At 43.3% G+C, this 17,655-nt stretch overlaps 2 pseudogenes across 1 annotated transcript; one reads left to right on the forward strand and one right to left on the reverse strand.

Annotated features, from left to right (window-relative positions):
- Positions 1-252: 252 nt before the first annotated feature.
- On the forward strand, positions 253-1,427 carry LOC102816974 (annotated as a pseudogene).
- A 3,745-nt stretch (positions 1,428-5,172) lies between these two features.
- LOC102823931 lies at positions 5,173-17,550 on the reverse strand (annotated as a pseudogene). Its single transcript, XR_438797.1, has 3 exons — positions 17,510-17,550; positions 14,443-15,593; positions 5,173-5,297 (listed from the first exon to the last, which is right to left on the reverse strand). The product of XR_438797.1 is annotated as an elongation factor 1-alpha 1-like (transcript).
- Between the last annotated feature and the right edge of the window lie 105 nt (positions 17,551-17,655).

The following is a 17,655-nucleotide window of genomic DNA, read 5'->3' on the forward strand; positions in this document are numbered from 1 at the left end:
TCTGCGAACAGGAACCAGACAAGGATGCCCTTTGTCACCACTCCTATTCAATATTGTGCTAGAAGTCTTAGCAAGAGCTATATGGCAAGACAGGGAAATTAGCTCCTTGTGCAGTAATGCTAGTGGCTTCCTTTTTACTTTCTTTGGCTCAGCAGTCAGCCCTTGTGCTGAGCAGCAAAGAAGTGCCTCCTGGCGAGCCAAGTAGCATCTCGAAATGGTCGTCACTTCGTAAACATTCACCGCTGGGGGAAAATGGTTGAAGCCGACTGCCCTGTAAAGCTCTTCATTGGAGGGCTCAATACAGAAACCAATGAGAAAGCCCTGGAAGCAGTATTTGGCAAATATGGATGAATTGTCAAAATATTCTTGATGAAAGACCGTGAAATCAATAAATCAAGAGGATTTGCTTTTGTCACCTTTAAAAGCCCTGCAGATGCCAAAGATGCAGCCAGAGATATGAATGGACAGTCTTTGGATGGGAAAGCTATTAAGGTGGAAAAAGCCACTAAACCAACATTTGAAAGTGGCAGATGTGAACCTCCTCCACCTCCAAGAAGCAGAGGCCCACCAGGAGGCCTTAGAGGTGGAAGAGGAGGCAGTGGAGGAACCAGGGACCCCCTTCACGTGGGGGACACATGGATGATGATGGCTATTCCATGAATTTTAACATGAGTTCTTCCAGGGGACCACTTCCAGTAAACAGAGGACCACCACCATGAAGTGTAGTGATCCTCCTCCTAAAAAATCAGCTCCTTCAGGACCAGTTCGCAGTAAGAGTGGAATGGGAGGTAGAGCCCCTGTATCACGTGGAAAAGATAGTTATGAAGGACCACCAAGAAGGGAACCCCCTGCCCTCTCATCGAGATGTATACCTGTCACCAAGAGATGAAGGCTATTCCACTAAAGACAGCTATCCAAGCACAGATTACCTAAATTCTCATGATTCAAGAGATTATGCACCACCACCAAGAGATTATACCTATCGTGATTATGGTCATTCCAGTTCACGTGATGACTATCCATCCAGAGGCTATAGTGATAGAGATAGCTATGGTTGTGATAGTGACTATTCAGACCATCCAAGTGGAGGCTCCTGCAGAGATTTCTATGAGAGCTATGGTAACTCACATAATGCTCCACCTACACGAGGGCCCCCACCATCTTATGGTGGAAGCAGTTGCTATGATGATTACAGCAGCTCACGAAACAGATATGATGGAAGTTGTGACAGTTACTCAAGCAGCCGAAGTGATCTCTACTCAAGTGGTTGTGATCGGGTTGGCAGGCAAGAAAGAGGGCTTCCCCCTTCTATGGAAAGGGGATACCCTCCACATGATTCTGACAGCAGTTCAAGCTGTGGAGCACCAAGAGGTGGTGGCTGTGGAGGAAGCTGATCTGATAGAGGGGGAGGCAGAAGAAGATACTAAAAACAAACAACTTTGGACTAAAATCCCTGTTCAAAGAAACAAACAAACAAACAAACAAAAAATGGAACCTATTCTGTCACAACTACCCAAGGACTCTTAAAAGGAAAAATTGTGTTACTTTATCCCACAGTGCCACACCAGGACTCCCTTACCCAAGATAGAGGAATTCAGTTCTCCATGCAGGGTGAAAACATAGACCCCTCTCCCCCGGCACCCCCAAAGCATAAGAGCAGATCTATTAATACTCTTCACCTGTGCAGAGAAACCAAAGGTCTACTTCCCTTCAGTGCTAAGTGCTCCTCCATAATTTTTACGTTTCTTGTGCTCCAAAGAGGGAACATATCTTTACAGCAAGGATCATTTCCACCCCCTCCATACACAGAGTAGACAGGGATGGGCAACATGGACACTGGCTACCCAAAATGAGGTGGCTATAAAGGCAAGAAGTGACTGGCTTACAAGCTTTCAAGAGGGAACCTAGATCCAGTGGGCGTGGAGGAAGGTAGAATTTCCACTGAATAGTATCCAATCTGTCTAGGCGTGGCTGATGAAATGAAATGTGGATAAGTCTCTTGGGATACAATAGTGAATAATTGTTATCAGGACTGATTGTGAGGATTGGAAATGTAAAGGTAGACATTTTGTAGCCAGGAGGGAAGTGATTAACTTTGCAGTCTAGGAGCGGAGGTCTCTGGGACCATCAAGGGAGAAGAGTGGAGAGCGGGGACCCTACCCAGAGAAGTAGTGATGCCTGAGATGGAGGCAGAGATGATGATGTGGAGAGATGGAGCAGTTATGGACTTTAGACACAGAGAGGGAGAGGGGCTGTGTGCTGACGACCAGGGGCCAGGTTTGGTTAGTTGGTTGATGATGCATGGAGGGGATTGTAACCATGGCAATGAATCGATATATGATAGGATGAATGTAAAACTAGTGCTCTCCCATGTAAAGTATCACATAATTCACAATAAAACCTTAAAAAAAAAAGGTACCTCATAAAGCAGTATCTGGTAGCGTAGTGGTTACGAATCGGGCTGTGAACCTCAATGTCAGCAGTTCGAAACTACCAGCTGTTCCACAGGAGAAAGATGAGGCTTTCTGTTCCCATACAGATTACAGCCTTGGAAACCCTGTACAGGGTCACTATGAGTCGAAACTGATTCCAGGGCACATAACAACAACAAATGAGACCTGAAGAAACCTAGATTGATTAGTAATCAAAGAGTCTAATTAAATGTTGAATGGGAAAATTAATAACAGACATCTTACTTTAATTTTAAGGTTTCTCTTATCCATGAAACAAAATACCCCAAATACAAATGAAGCCTACTGCCATTGAGCCACTTCCTCTCATAGTAACCCTACCTAGGGTTTCTGACACTAGGGTTCCATATGAAACTAAATAGTAACCATAAAAAGCCTGACTGAAACTGTAAAAGCCTGACAGAAACTGTTCTGTATCAATGTAAATTTTGACTTTTCCTGCTAGAAAAGTATACTGAATAAAATCATTACCTGCTGTTTAAATAAAAAAGCATCTAAACCCACTGTTAGAGAGTAAATTCAGATAGACTCAGATTCATTGTGATCCTATAGGACTGATTAGAACAGCTCCATAGGATTTCAGAGACTTTGTAAATCTTTAAGATAGACTTATCTTTCTCCCTGGCTTCCTGGTGTGGTGGTGTAGGATAAGTACTGGACTGCAAGGTCAGTTTGAACCGCAAGGTCAGTGGTTCAAATCTGCCAGACGCTCCTCCGAAACCCTATACAGGGTTGCTATGAGTCGGAACCGACCAACAGCACTAAACAACAACATCTTGGGAATGGCTGGTGTTTTGAACGCCCACCAGGCCAACACTTAGCCTGCTGTGCCACCAGCACTCACTATAAAAAATAATCTGTTGTTGTTAAGTGTCATTGAGTCGGTTATGACTCATAGCAACCCTGTATAGGGTTTCCAAGGAGCAGCTGGTGGGTTTGAACTGCTGCTGACCTTCAAATTGATCTTTCAGTCTCCCAAATGAAATTTCAAGTTTCATGACTGCAGGTAGGTGGTGAACCAAATAATTAGCACCCAAGTCAGATGCAACCTGATATTATTTGATCTTAGTAAAGGGGGGATGTTGTTGTTGTTGTTGTTAAGTGCCATCGAGTCGGGTCCGACCCATAGCGACCCTGTACAGGGTTTCCGAGGGTGTAAATCTTTACGTGAGTAGAAAGCCTCATCTTTCTCCCGCGGAGCGACTGGTAGTTTCGAACCGCTGAGGGTTCTATTATAATGTTAAGATTAGTCAGTGATTGGCATTCTATTCTTTTCCCTCCTTTTCGCTCCACAGGCTTTCTATATTTATCAGACTTTAAGCCATTTACTTTCAAAATGGTCTCTCTCTCTATATATAAAATAACTACTCAGAATAAACTTCATGCTTCAATTTCTTTGAGCTTTTAACAGGGTGGGGGGAGGTGTTTCTGGAATTAAAATTACCAGGCAGAAGACATTTTCATACTAATTACTGATTTAAGGGGTAGATTTCATTCCTTAGCTAGGACAGGAACTCCTGGAGATGATTTTCTGTGGAAACCCTTACTTGTGCCCAGTTCACCCAAACCAAAACCCACTGCAGTACTGTGGATTCTGACTCCTACAAGCATAGATTCTCTCCAGCAGATGCTGCTCTGGGCCTGAGGGGAGGAAGAAGAAAAACGGAAGAGGGTAAGATAAGCTTCCACTGTTCAGGATTTAGGTCCTGCTTAGGCTGCAACTCCGGTAAGAACTGGCATGGATTTTTAGCTGCTTATATTTATGGACTGAGTCCCGGTGTGGCGCTGCAGGATAAAGCACTAGACCGCAAGGTCGGTTTCAACCGGAAGGTCGGCGGTTCAAACTCATCAGGTGCTCCTTGGAAACCCTTTACAGGGTCGCTAAAAGAGCTCTGGTAGCGTAGTGGTTACGAATCGGGCTGCAAACCGAAAGGTCAGCAGTTCGAAACTACCAGCTGCTCCGCGGGAGAAAGATGAGGCTTTCTGCTCCCATAAAGATTTAAAAGCCTCGGAAACCCTGTTCAGGGTCGCTATGGGTCGGAACCGACTCGACGGCACTTAACAACAACAACATGAGTCAGAACTGACTCGATGACACTCAACAACAACGACTGCAATGTCTCCTGGTGTGGCGCTGTAGGATCAGAACTGGACTGTGAACTACAAGGTTTACAGTTCAAACCCATCAGCCACTCTTCAGAAACCCTATATGGGATCACTGCTTCTGAACCGACTCCAAGGCACTTCACAACCACATTGTTGTTGTTAAGTGCCGTCGAGTGGGTTCCGACTCATAGCACCACAGTATGGTGGTTATGTGCCGTGGAGCTGGTACAGGGTTTCCGAGGCTGTAAATCTTTACAGAAGGCCTCATCTTTCTCCCGCGGAACAGCTGGTAGTTTCGAACTGCTGACCTTGCCGTTCGCAGCCCGATTAGTAACCACACTTGAGCGGTTCAAGCCAACCTTGAGGTGGAGTGCTTATTCTAGGGCACCACACCAGGTCTCCTAACAACTACATACTTAAGTAGAAAAGACCAGGGAGTGGTTGTTGTTGCTGACCTCGTGGTTAGCAGTCCAGTGCTTATCCTACAGCGCCACACCAGGACCCAGTGGAGCTCTGATGGAAAAAGCTCACCAATTCATTTTCAGGTGGGGAAATACTCTATCGGACTTGTGACCCAGGAGGCCATTTTCTCGCATTAAGCCCTTCGCCATCTTGCATTCCGATCCCCGACGCTATCTGACGTGGGCGTTGTGATCTCTAGGTCACTAAGACTTGGAAACACCACATTTAGGCACAGACAGAGGCCCGCAGAGAAGATAACTACGCAAACAAATAGATTTTATAGCCACATTTAATCGATTCAGCAGCTTTTTCCTACCACTTCCTGGTTTCTCCCCGCCCCCTGGCTATTTCCTTAACCAATGGAGCAGTAAAGAGGCGGGGACTGCGTGTTACTGAGGAACTGACCGGCCGGGAACAGCTGTCAATCCAAAGGCCCGCCTCCACTGAGATACACCACTGTCAGAGCCACCACTCAAAGCGAGACTGGGATCCGGAAGTTGGGGCCAAGGGTTTAAACGCATTTCCTTGGCCAACCTCTTTCTACTAAGGTCTTCACTCGGCTCCAAGGCATAAGTGTAGGTAAGAGACTACTCTACTCTTTTCTTATGGTGACCGCTTACCTGGCAGGGTTGCGTGGGAAGGATCGTCTATCCGAGGTGAAACTTTCTAGAACAGTTAAAGATCTGCCTCCCGTCGGTGATGGGATGGAGGCCAAATATCGCTCCGCCTGTAGAGACGCGCCCTACTTAGTTAAGTTGGCTTCTAGGGGCATGGCCCCATCCCCACTACTTCCAGCGCCACACGCTGTGTAGAGTCGCCAGCGCCACACGCTGTGCAGAGTTGCAGACCCCGTGGATCGTCCTCCTCCCTTTAGGATAGTGAGGCCTCATACCGCACTCTCTGGGATAGACAGTGTAGAAACTCCCTGGTATAAGAATGATCCTTCGCGTAAGACTGATCCGGAGCACCCCTACCTTAGGCAGAGGTTTTGATGTATTTCCCTCCACACACCCTGGCGGGCTGCTTCCTTTCTTCCACTTTTATCCACCACTTTTATCCCCAACCCCAGTATAAAGGACTTTAGTTTTAATATACTGAGGAGGGCAGGAATCTCCTTCCTCCCAGCCTGGCCTCTGTATTATTAATTCATGGAGGCCTGCCCTCACTCCTGCAGTGACCATTGATTAGCCTCACCTTAATGGTTGGGGACACAGGCTTTAAGGTCATGCAGTGACCCCCCTCCTAGGCTAGAGTGTGCCCCTTTTGTGGTGAATCAGACTGGTGTACCGAATTTGTAAAGGCCCAATCCCCAAAATGCTCATCTCCACAAAAAAAACAAAAATAAACCTCAGCCCACAAAGAGACAGCTAATTCTGACCCTTAGGAGGCCCCCCGGGTCGAGGGTCTCAGATATGTTTCTTACCTTTTGAGCTAGACATAGATTACCTTCTACTTGCCTTAAATGCCCCCAAGGATTTAAAATCAAGGAATGTTACAAGAGAGTCCTTAATGGCGCTGTAGGGAAAGCACTGGACTGCTAATGTAAAGGTCGGTAGTTCAAATCCACCAGCCACTTCTTGGAAACCCTGTACTGACTTGATAGGACTTAACAACATAAAACAAATATTACAAGGGTAAGACCCCACCTAGCTTCCCTCTCCTTTCAGTATTGAAAGACTGATCAGACTGACATCTTTGATCAGACTGACATCTTTGATCCCCATACTTGGCATATGGATACCCACTTACCCAAGATTATTATAATTACGTGTCATTGAGTTGGTCTGACTCATAGTGACCCTCTAAGGAGCTCTGGTAGCATAGTGGTTACAAATCGGGCTGTGAACTGCAAGGTCAGTAGTTCAAAACTACCAAGCTGCTCCACGGGAGAAAGATGAGGCTTTCTGCTCCCACAAAGATTACAGCCTCAGAAACCCTGTTCAGGGTCGCTATGGGTTGGAACCGACTCAACAGCACTTAACAACAATAGGAGAATTGCAAGGGCGGCAGTTGAGTCAGAACTGACTTGGTGGCACACAACAACAAACAGGGTTTCCAAGGAGCAGCTGTTAAGTTTGAATCTCCGACTTATGATTCAAACCGACCTTGTAGGCCAGTGCTTTATCCCACAGTGCCACACCAGGACTCCCTTACCCAAGATAGAGGAATTCAGTTCTCCATGCAGGGTGAAAACACAGACCCCTCTCCCCCGGGATCCCCAAAGCATAAGAGCAGATCTATTAATACTCTTCACCTGTGCAGAGAAACCAAAGGTCCACTTCCCTTCAGTGTTAGAGCTATTGACTTAAACTTTAAAATATATATGTATGTGTGAATACACACACACACACACAGATTTTCCCCATCCTTACTTCTGTGGAAAGGCCAGAATAGCTGACTCACTGCAGGAAAGTTGTAGCCCTTCCTTCTCTTTGTTAGTGTAACACCATTGTCACCTCATAGTGGATACAGACATATTAATTCCACTCCACAGCCCTCTCTAGGGTTTACCTCTTTAGAGACCCAGGACCCCTGTTTTCCACAACTTAGAGATGTACGAACCTGCTCTCTCACGTGAAGATATGTAGAGCCACTGTGGTGGTTTGGAGTGACAGATGGCCTATCCACACTTGTGGGCACACATCCCCTCCCTCTCAAGAGTTTGTGTAGACGCAGATATGCCCTTTTTCAAGACCCTCTTTCTGCCAGGATAGACTGTTGGGATTGGTCTTTCTTACCCTCCTAGAGTTGTTGTTAAGTGTCGTTGACTCATAGTCACCCTGCACAGGGTTTCCAAAGGAGCTCTGGTAGTGTAGTGGTTACGAGTCAGACTGCTAATGTCACTGTCAGCAGTTCAAAAACTACCAGCGAATCCTGGGAGAAAGATGAGGTTTCTGCTCCCGTAAAGATTGACAGTCTTGGAAACCCTATACAGGATCGCAGTGAGTCGGAACCGACTCCACAGCACATAACCACCACCACCACCGTAGGGTTTCCAAGGAGTGACTGGTTGGTGTCACCAATCTCATGGTTAGCAGTCCAGTGCTTATCCTACAGCGCCACACCAGGACCCTCCCCACCTCATCTTTCTTCAACGGAATGGCTGGTAGTTTCGAACTGCTGACCGTGAGATTAGCAGCTCGACCCGTAACCACTATGCTACCAGAGCTCCCTCCTCCCAGAGTAGAAGAGACCAAAAGAAAAAAACACGCAAAAAAACTAAAACACAAATGGTTTGCAGTTGATTCTAATTCAAGGCAATCCCATGTGTTGCAAAGTGGAACTGCCCCCATGGGATTTTCTTGTTTATAATCTTTACAGAAGCAGATTGCCCCCAAGCGTCAAGCCTTTGTTCTGTCAAGCCTTTGTTCTGTAGTGTCTTTGGGTGGATGCAAACCACCATCCTTTAGTTTAGTCATAGTTAGTTGCTATCAAGTCAATTTTGACTGTGTTCCAAGTAGAACTCTACAGGGTTTTCAAGAAAGGTTACCTTTTTTTATTGTGAATTATATGATAGTTTACATGGGAGAATGTTAGGTTTACATTCATCCTAGCATATATCATTACATTGCCATGGTTACAGTCCCCTCCATGTATCATCAACCAACCAAATGGTACACTCCGCAAACCTGACCAAGGCAAGCCTGCCCCTGGGTTGTCAGCACACAGCTCCCTCCCTCTCTGGGTCTAGAGTCCCCAGCCGCTCCATCTCTCCACGTCATCGTCTATGCTTCCATCTCTGTTTCTCTGGGTAGGGTTCCACACTCCACTCTTCTCCCTTGATGGTCCCAGGGCCCTCCACTCCTGGACTGCAAAGTCAACCACTCCCCTCCTTTTGCTACAAAACGTCTAAAGAAAGGTTACCTTTTGGAAGCAGATTTCCAGGCCTGTTTTCTGAGGCACCTCTGAGTGGATTCAAATCACCAGCTTCTTGGGCAGTAGTTGTGCACTTACCCATTTGTGTTACCTAGGGATGTCTCAGAAGAGACCCCTGAAACCACTCCCATTGAGTCAGTCCTGATTCCTAGTGACTCTACAGGATGGAGTCAAACTACTCCTTTGAGTTTCTAATACACGAAATCTGCACCGTAGCAGACAGCCGCATCTTTCTCCTTGGATTTAAACTGCTGGCCTTGCAGTTAGCAATCTGTTTCTTAACCCACAGTGCCACCAGGGCTCCCCCTAATTGTAAAAAGAGGCACTGTTATCTATCTCCCCTTACCTCTCACCCCTACCCCTATGCCCCCACCCCACCCCCCAGTGTAGAGAGTCTTAGTGCTAGTTCCTTTCTTTCTGGGATATAACACTACAAGGGTGGAGGATTCAGGACCAAGGACCCCATACAGTGCATTGAGGAACTTATCCCCACCTAGGAAGAGAGGTTCAGATTTACCCCTCCCTTTGGGTAGTATGATAAGCCTGCCTTGTGTGTGCCTTCTCCCAGTTTAGGAGCTCTGATAGTGTAGTGGTTACCAGTTGGGCTGCTAATCTCACCGTCAGCAGTTCGAAACTACCAGTGACTCTGCAGGAGAAAGACAAGGCTTTCTGTTTCCGTAAAGATTTACAGCCTCAGAAACCCTATACTGGGTTGCTATGAATTGGAACTGAATCCACGGCACATAATCCCCACCACCATAGGGGACTTAAAAGGCACAAAGCCTTGTGATATTGTGGTTTTCAGCTCTGTCTTCAAATTTGTTCTTCCAGTGTCTTAACAGGAAGCCAGCAGATTTGAACCTACCTACTTTGAAGCCGCTCATCATGATGAAACTTAGACACAGTGAGTTTCCTTTACCCCTTTTCCCCATCCTAAACTTTAATGTGAGGATTTAATGAGTTAAAATAGGTAAAATACTTATGGAACAGTGCCTAGCAAATAAGTGCTTTATGTATTTTGTAAGTAGTGGCTTAAAAAATGCAATCTCTTTTCTCTTTAGAATGTAGTCCCTCAGAAAATGCATACATTGTCTGCTATCAAATTATTGCTTGAGCTCTCTTTTTAAAAAATATGAAAATATACACTAGACATATCCCATTTAAAAACTAATGCAGTGATATTGATTATATAAGGTGTACAACCATTCTAGCTATCCTTTTCCAAATTATTCTACTACCATTAACGTAAACTAATGTCCCTTAATCCCAAACATCACCCTTTCCCTTTCCTCCCACCCCCAGTGGTCATTATTAATATTTGGTTTCTAAATATTTGCTTATTTCATTTAAGTGAGGTCATACAGTATGTTCTGTTGGGACTGACTGATTACACTCAACGTGTTTTCAAGGTTCATCCATGTTTTGCCATGCTTCAGGACTTCATTTCCCTTTATAGCTGAGTAATATTCCATTGTATGTATATACCACATTTTGATTTTTTTATTCATCTGTTGATGGAAATTTCAATTGTTTCCACCTTTTGGCTATTGTGAAAAGTGCTGCAGTAAATATTGATGTACAGGCTTCTGTTTGCATTCCTACCTTCATGTTCTCTGGGTGTATACCTAGGAATAGAGTTGTTTTAAGTTTTTATTGTGAATTGAGTGATAATTTACATGGGAGAACATCAGCTTTACACTCATCCTATTGTGTTTCGTTTCATTGCAATGATTACAGACCCCTCTGTACATTGTCATTCAACAATATTTGCTTCTGTCCCCTATTTTTTTTATTTGGACTCAGGAATATATAATCATTTAAACAACCAAAGCCTGTCCTCCGGATGCCAGCACACAGGCCCTCTCCCTTCATGAGTCTAGAGTCCCCAGCCACTCCATCTCTCCATGTCACCATCTCTACCTCCATCTCTGGCATAGCTGCTTCTTTGAATAAGGTCCTACACTCCCACTCCGGCTGTATGGTCCCAGGGTCCTCCATTCCCCTCTTTTTGTTACAAAATGTCTACATTTGTAACAATCGCAATCAGTCATAGTTGTGCTTGCTGGAAAGGTTAACACTCATGTAAATATATCCTCTATCAAACTCATATATTTATGGGATATATAAATATATATTCCATTCTTCCTCCCATACCTATTCAGCATGTATGTACCCTCAGAATATTGTTGTTCCAAGGTTGTGTAAATATTTCTATATAAATATATATAAATATCTCTCTCTGTTAGCCCTTGTCTTCACCTGTCTTCATCATTCTTCTGCCAACTCTACTCTTCTTATAAATTGCTCTCCCCCTTCTTGTATATTGCGATCCCCATCACCTGAGTTAAAGAACCCTGGTAGCATAGTGGATAATGAACCGCAAGGTCAGCAGTTCGAATCTACCTGCCGCTCTGCCGAAGAAAGATGAGGCTTTCTGCTCCCATAAAGATTTATATTCTTGGAAACAGGGTCGCTATGTGTCAGAACCAACTCAACAGTACACAACCACCACCCACCACCCTCTAGTTAGTGAATTACTCTCCCCCCAACCCCCCACCCCTGGTAACCATCAATAAAATATTAGTTTTAGTATGGAAATCTTTTTTTGAGTTTTTATGTTAATAGTCTCATATAATACTTATACTTTTGTGATCCACTAATTTCACTCAGGAGTCCTGGTGTGGTGCTGTGGGTTAATGCGCCGGACTGCAAATTCATTTCAAGCTCACCAGCTGCTCACTCATTATAATGTCCTCCAGGTTCATCCATGTTACGAGGTGTTTCACAGAGTCATTGTTATTCTTTATTCCACTGTATATATACCAAAGTTTGTTTATTCATTTTTCCATTGTTGGACACTTAAGCTGTCTCCATCTGTTAAAAAAATCTTCCCCCAGTAATGTTATGTTGCATTCATATTTCTATCAAGTATATTTAAAACTATTTCTCTATCACTTTACCAAAGTTAAATAACAACTGTTTTCTCTGATCTCCTGCTTTTACTTTTCTAACACCATTGCTTGATTCCTGGATTTTGTTGAAATAATTTGGCATTTCATTTCTAACCATTTTCATTTGCTTTCTGGCTTTTAGAAATCCTTTCTTAATATATGTATTACTGTTCTTAGCTACATTATCAATGTTTTATTTAGATTTAATGGTAAGTCTTAATAGATTTCCTTCTCATCACTGTTTCTTTCCTTTGGCTTCAGGTCTTTACCCTGAATTAATTTTCATTTTTGTTTCTGTATTTCCTGGAGTAGTTTTACCAGAAAGGGACACAGGGCATGCCCATCTGTAAATGTCTTTCTTTTACCTACCTCCAAAGAGTGATCTATATTGGCCATGGATAGGAGTTTAACTTGGACCACACAGTCCCTTTTCTCAGAACTTAATATTGGTTACTTTAATGCAGGGGTCGTTGTTAAGTGCTGTCAAGTGGTTCTGACTCAGCAACATTGTATATGACTTCTGAGGAGCGTCTGGTGAGTTTGAACGGCCAACCTTGTGGTTCTAACTGACCTTGAGGTCCAGTGCATTATCCTGCAGTGCCACACCAGGACTTTTCTGCCAAAATTTATAGCATCATTCACTGGCCATACAAAATTATTAACTTAAAAATTATCCTGATGTTTTTGGTCAAACATTTAAGTATCTCACCATTAATGTGATGAGAGTCCTGGTGTGGCGCTATAGGATAAGCACTGGACCATAAGGTCAGTTTGAACCGCATGGTCAGCTGTTCAAACTCACCAATCACTCCGTGGAAACCTTTGGAACCAACTCTACAACACTTAACAAAACTGTAATTGCTGAAACTGCTGTTGCCTTGGCAGGGCCAAATGATATCCTGGGCCTCCTGATGGTCCCCACCCATGCTCTGTGTCTTAAATGTTTAGAGATGCAGATTTGAGGAGACTGTCTGATTCTCTCTCCTTTTTGGAAGTTTTAAGGTTTTTCTATTTGTCCTTGGTAACTTGATCTTTTTGGAAGTTTTAAGGTTTTTCTATTTATCCTTGGAGTTCAGAAATTTCATCAGGATATGCCCAGGGTATGTATTTTTCTAAACTAAAGGCTCAGTTTATCTTCACTTAAAAAACTTTCATCTATTATTAGAAAAATTATTGCTTTTCTATTTGTACTTTTTTTCTCTATTAGGGACACCTATTATTTAGATATTAGCTCTCCGTGGTCTATTCTCTCTCTCTCTTTTTTTTTATTGTGAATTTGAGTGAAGGATTACAGAGAAGATCATCAGATTTACATTCAGCAAATTATGTACTTTGTTTTATCTCAATGATGGCAATCCCCAACGGTTATCCTGCTTCCTCCCTGTGGTTCCTGTTTCCATTCCACTCTCCTTCCCATCCCTTCTCAACTTTGTCCCTAGGTAAATGTTGCCCTTTTGATTTTGAATGGTGAGCATACCTTACTAATGTTGCTGTTCCCTTCTACACCTATCTACTGCTTGGGCCATGTGGGTGAGTTCCTTTCTAGAAGGTGGTTGAGGGTCCTAGTCTCTGGGTTCCTCTAATCTGTTATTTATCAGTAAATCTGATCTTATTTTTTAAAAATACTCCGAGTATTGTTCCATATTTTCTCCTACTCTTAGGTCTGTGAGGTCATATTGGTCAGTTTTGTTAAGTTTCTTTCTAACTGTCTGTCCTTCATTGAAAGTGGTGTACTACTATTCTTGTGGCATCTTGATATGGCGCTATAATAGGATCAGCACTGGACCATAAGACTGGTGGTTCAAATTCACCAACCACTCCTTGGAAACCCTATATGAGTTGGAAACAACTTGACAGCACTTAACAACAACAACAACAACTATTATTGCAGATTTGTCTATTCAGTTGTATTAGAGTTTGATTTTTGTATTTTGAGGGATTCTCATTGGGAGCATAGCTGTGTCCTTTTGTTCAGCTGACCCTTTAATCATGAGATAATGTTCATCTTTGTCTCTTATGTTGGTTTTTGCCTTAAAAATCTGTTTTGTCAGTGATATATATTGCCACTCCTGCTCGTTTTTGATTTTTGCCATTATCTTGATACAATTTTTTCCATCTTTTGGTTTTTAATCTACTTTTACCCTGTGTGTAAGGTGTATCTCATATTGAAGGATCCTGTTTATCCTGTTTTCTTAACCTTTCTGTTACACACACTCTCTCTCTCTTTCTTTCTCTCTCTCATAGTATATTTAATCCATTAATATTTGGTATAATTATCGATAGGTATGAATTGATTGCAATCATTTTACTGCGTGTGTGTGTTTGTGGTACTGCTGTTTTCTTCCACATAATTTTCTGTTCATTTTATTTGTGCATTTTCTTGTCAATTTCATTATTTTTGTTTTAATGTTTATTAAATCTTTATGGTTTTCCTTTTTATTGGTTTGATGTGAAAGTGTCTTGTTTTTTTTTTTTTTTGAGGCTGTCCTTATTTATTAAATTCTTCAAATTAAAAGTGTGCTTTATCTTGAAATCTGCCTGTCTTCCACACCAGTTCGAAGTTCTGTAATTTCCACCACTGATTAAGACTGGAGTGGCAGGTGTTAAAGGTAATATTCTTTTAGCCTTCTGAGTTTTCTGAGCAGACTTGGTGACTTTGCCAGCTCCAGCAGCCTTTTTGTCCATTGCCTGGATGAAACCCAGGCAAGAGTCTTTCTCATATTATGAACACCAAAACAACCCAAAGAAGGGTAGTCTGAGAAGCTCTCAACACACATACGCTTGCTGGGAACCATGTCAACAATAGCAGCATCACCAGACTTCAAGAATTTGGGGCCATCTTCTAGCTTCTTACCAGACCCGTGATCAGTCTTCTCCTTGAGCTCAGAAAACTTGCAAGCAATGTGAGCTGGGTGACAATCTAGCACAGGTGCATATCCAGCATTGATTTGGCCTGGATGGTTCAGGATGATCACCTGTGCAGTGAAGCCAGCTGCTTCCATTGGTGGAACATTTTTGCTGTCACCAGCCACATTGCCACAGCGAACATCTTTGACACAGATGTTATTTACATTGAAGCTTACATTACATTGTCCCCATGCAGAGCTTCACTCAAAGCCTCATGGTACATTTCAACAGATTTCACTTCAGTGGTAACGTTGACGGGAGCAAAGGTGACCACCATGCCTGATTTGAGAACACCAGTCTTCACTCTGCCCACAGGGACAGTGCCAATACCACCAATTTTGTAGACATCCTGGAGAGGCAGATGTAGGGGCTTGTCAGTTGGACGAGTTGGTGGCAGGATGCAATCCAGAGCTTGAAGCAATGTGGTTCCACTGGCATTGCCATCCTTACGGGTGACTTTCCATCCCTTGAACCAAGACTTGCTTAGCACTTGGCTCCAGCATTTTGCCACCATTCCAACCAGAAATTGGCACAAATGCTACTGTGCCAGGGTTGTAGCCAATTTTCTTAATGTAGGTGCTGACTTCCTTAACGGTTTCCTCATATCTCTTCTGGCTGTAGGGTGCTCAGTGGAGTCCATTTTATGAACACTAACAATTAGCTGTTTCACACCCAGTGTGTAAGCCAGAAGGGCATGCTCACGGGTCTGCCCTTTCTTAGAGATACCAGCTTCAATCCTCCAACACCAGCAGCAACAATCAAGAGAGCACAGTCAGCCTGTGAGGTTCCTGTAATCTTTGTTTCAATGTATTTTCCGTATCTGAAATCTTAGTAATAATCGTCTGGATTTCTCTTTGCAGATTTTGTATTGTCTTCAGTTTTTCATCTGTTTAGTTTGTTTGTTCTTGTGCTTTCCTGAATTATTTCTTGTTTTTCTTGACCTTTCTGCCAATCGTTTGTTGTTAAGTGCTGTCGAGTTGCTTCTGACCCATAGCGACCCTGTATAGGGTTTCCAAGGAGCGGCTAGTGAGCTTGAACCACTAACTTTTGTGACTCAAATGACTTTGTAGCCCAGCGCATTAGCCCACAGTGCTATTCCAGGACTCCTGCCAATCATTTAGCGGTACCTAAATATCATTCTCTTGAATTCTTTTTCAGGTAGTTCCAATGCTGTTTTTCCTAAAAAATGATCCCTTTATTGAGTCATTGCATCTTTTTTGTATATGAACAGAAATAGTCTGGTGCTTTCGAGACATTGTGATATTGTTGTAGTTGTATTAAATTGATGATTGTATGTTAACATAGTCTTTGGCACTCACCAAATGCCTCTTGGTGGGTGTCATGAGGGGATGGAAGTGTGCTTACTGTTTGTTCTCTGTTTGCTGTTTGCATAGCTCAGTTTATGATGGGTTTGGCTGATGTTGGGTTGTGTCCTTGATCAGGTATAGAACAGCTGGTATTGGCTCTTTGCTGGTGATTGGGACTTAGATGGTATGGTTTTAGGCATGGTTGCTGTCTCTCCTGTTGGGTGAGGCAAGAATAGATACACGAGAGAAGGAAAACAAACAAGCAAGTAAATGGAAAAAAGAAAAAAGCAGGCAAAGGCTAGAAAAAGAATATTAAACCAAAAAGAGAAAAAGAGGAAGCAGGAAAAAATGAAAACCACAGAAGAAAAAAAAAAAAAAATAAGAGAAAAAGTAAAAGAAAGAAAGAAAAAGAACTAAACACAATTAAGGAGACGGACCAGTAAAAGGGAAAGAGAGAAAAAATAAAATAAAAAATAAAAGCACTAGCAGTGGTTGGGAAAGAGAAGGAAAAAAAAAAAAAGAAATGAAAGCAGAGATAGAAATGATAAAAAGCAAGCGTAGGTAAAAAGAGGAAGAAGGGGAAGAAAGAATTAACAAAACAAAAACAATGAAAAAAATAAACCAGGGCAGGCCCCAGACCCAGAGAGGAGAAAATTCTAGGTTCCTCTTTCAGCTAATGATCTCATGTGGTGGGTGGTTCTTTGGCCGAATATGGAGTTCCTGTAGGGATAGATGTTTTCTGGAAGTTGTTGGAAGTAATTCATGTAGACCTCAAAGTAGATGAGGGGGGCGGAGGGGAACCAGGACATTTCCATCCCAGAGGGCAGCTGAGGGCGAGAGGTCCCATAGTCCAGGGCTGACCAGAACTAGCTCCGTAGGTCTGTAGTAGGCCACACCTGATTCCACTCACTTTGTTGTGGCTCAGGCTGCCTATGCCTCTGGTCACCTGGGTAATGTGAGATACAAGAATAAAATTCTGCTTCTTTCTCTCTGTCAATAAGTAGTGTGCTTCTGCACCACCTACCCCACCCTCTTGCCTTCAAAGCCACCCATGAGAGTTTAAGATAGATTGCACCACACCTGGCCGACCAGTTTTGTTTTTTTTTTTACACTCATATGTTTGTTCAGCTCTTCTACTGAGAGATAGTCCAGGGCTGGCCAGGGTTGGCTCTCCAGATTTGGATTAGGGCCGGGTTGGTGCAAATAGTTCCCCATTCACTTTGATGGGACTTGCAACTCACCACTATGAGGCTCTGACTTCTGGGAGAGTGGAAGCTTTGTTGGGGGTGTACAAGGGTCAAGGTCAGCCAGCCTGTGATCACCATGGGAGTGTGAGGAGCAGTCAAAACAAAACTGCACCTGTATCGCTGGGAGTCATGGATAGGTTTCTGCAATGCCAATATGCTGTCTTGTTTCTGAAGCCACTCACAAAAGTTTAATATAGCCGCGCTGTGTCTGGTCAGCTAGCATGTCTGTTCAGCTTTCTCTTCTAGTAATCATTCAGTCCACTTTTCTATCCCTTCATCTGAAGTTCAGGATTTCAGGACTATCATCTGAATCTGTTCTTAGTTTTGT

The sequence above is a fragment of the Chrysochloris asiatica genome, unplaced genomic scaffold (assembly GCF_000296735.1).
Source record: "Chrysochloris asiatica unplaced genomic scaffold, ChrAsi1.0 scaffold00315, whole genome shotgun sequence".
Classification (NCBI taxonomy): Eukaryota; Metazoa; Chordata; class Mammalia; order Afrosoricida; family Chrysochloridae; genus Chrysochloris; species Chrysochloris asiatica.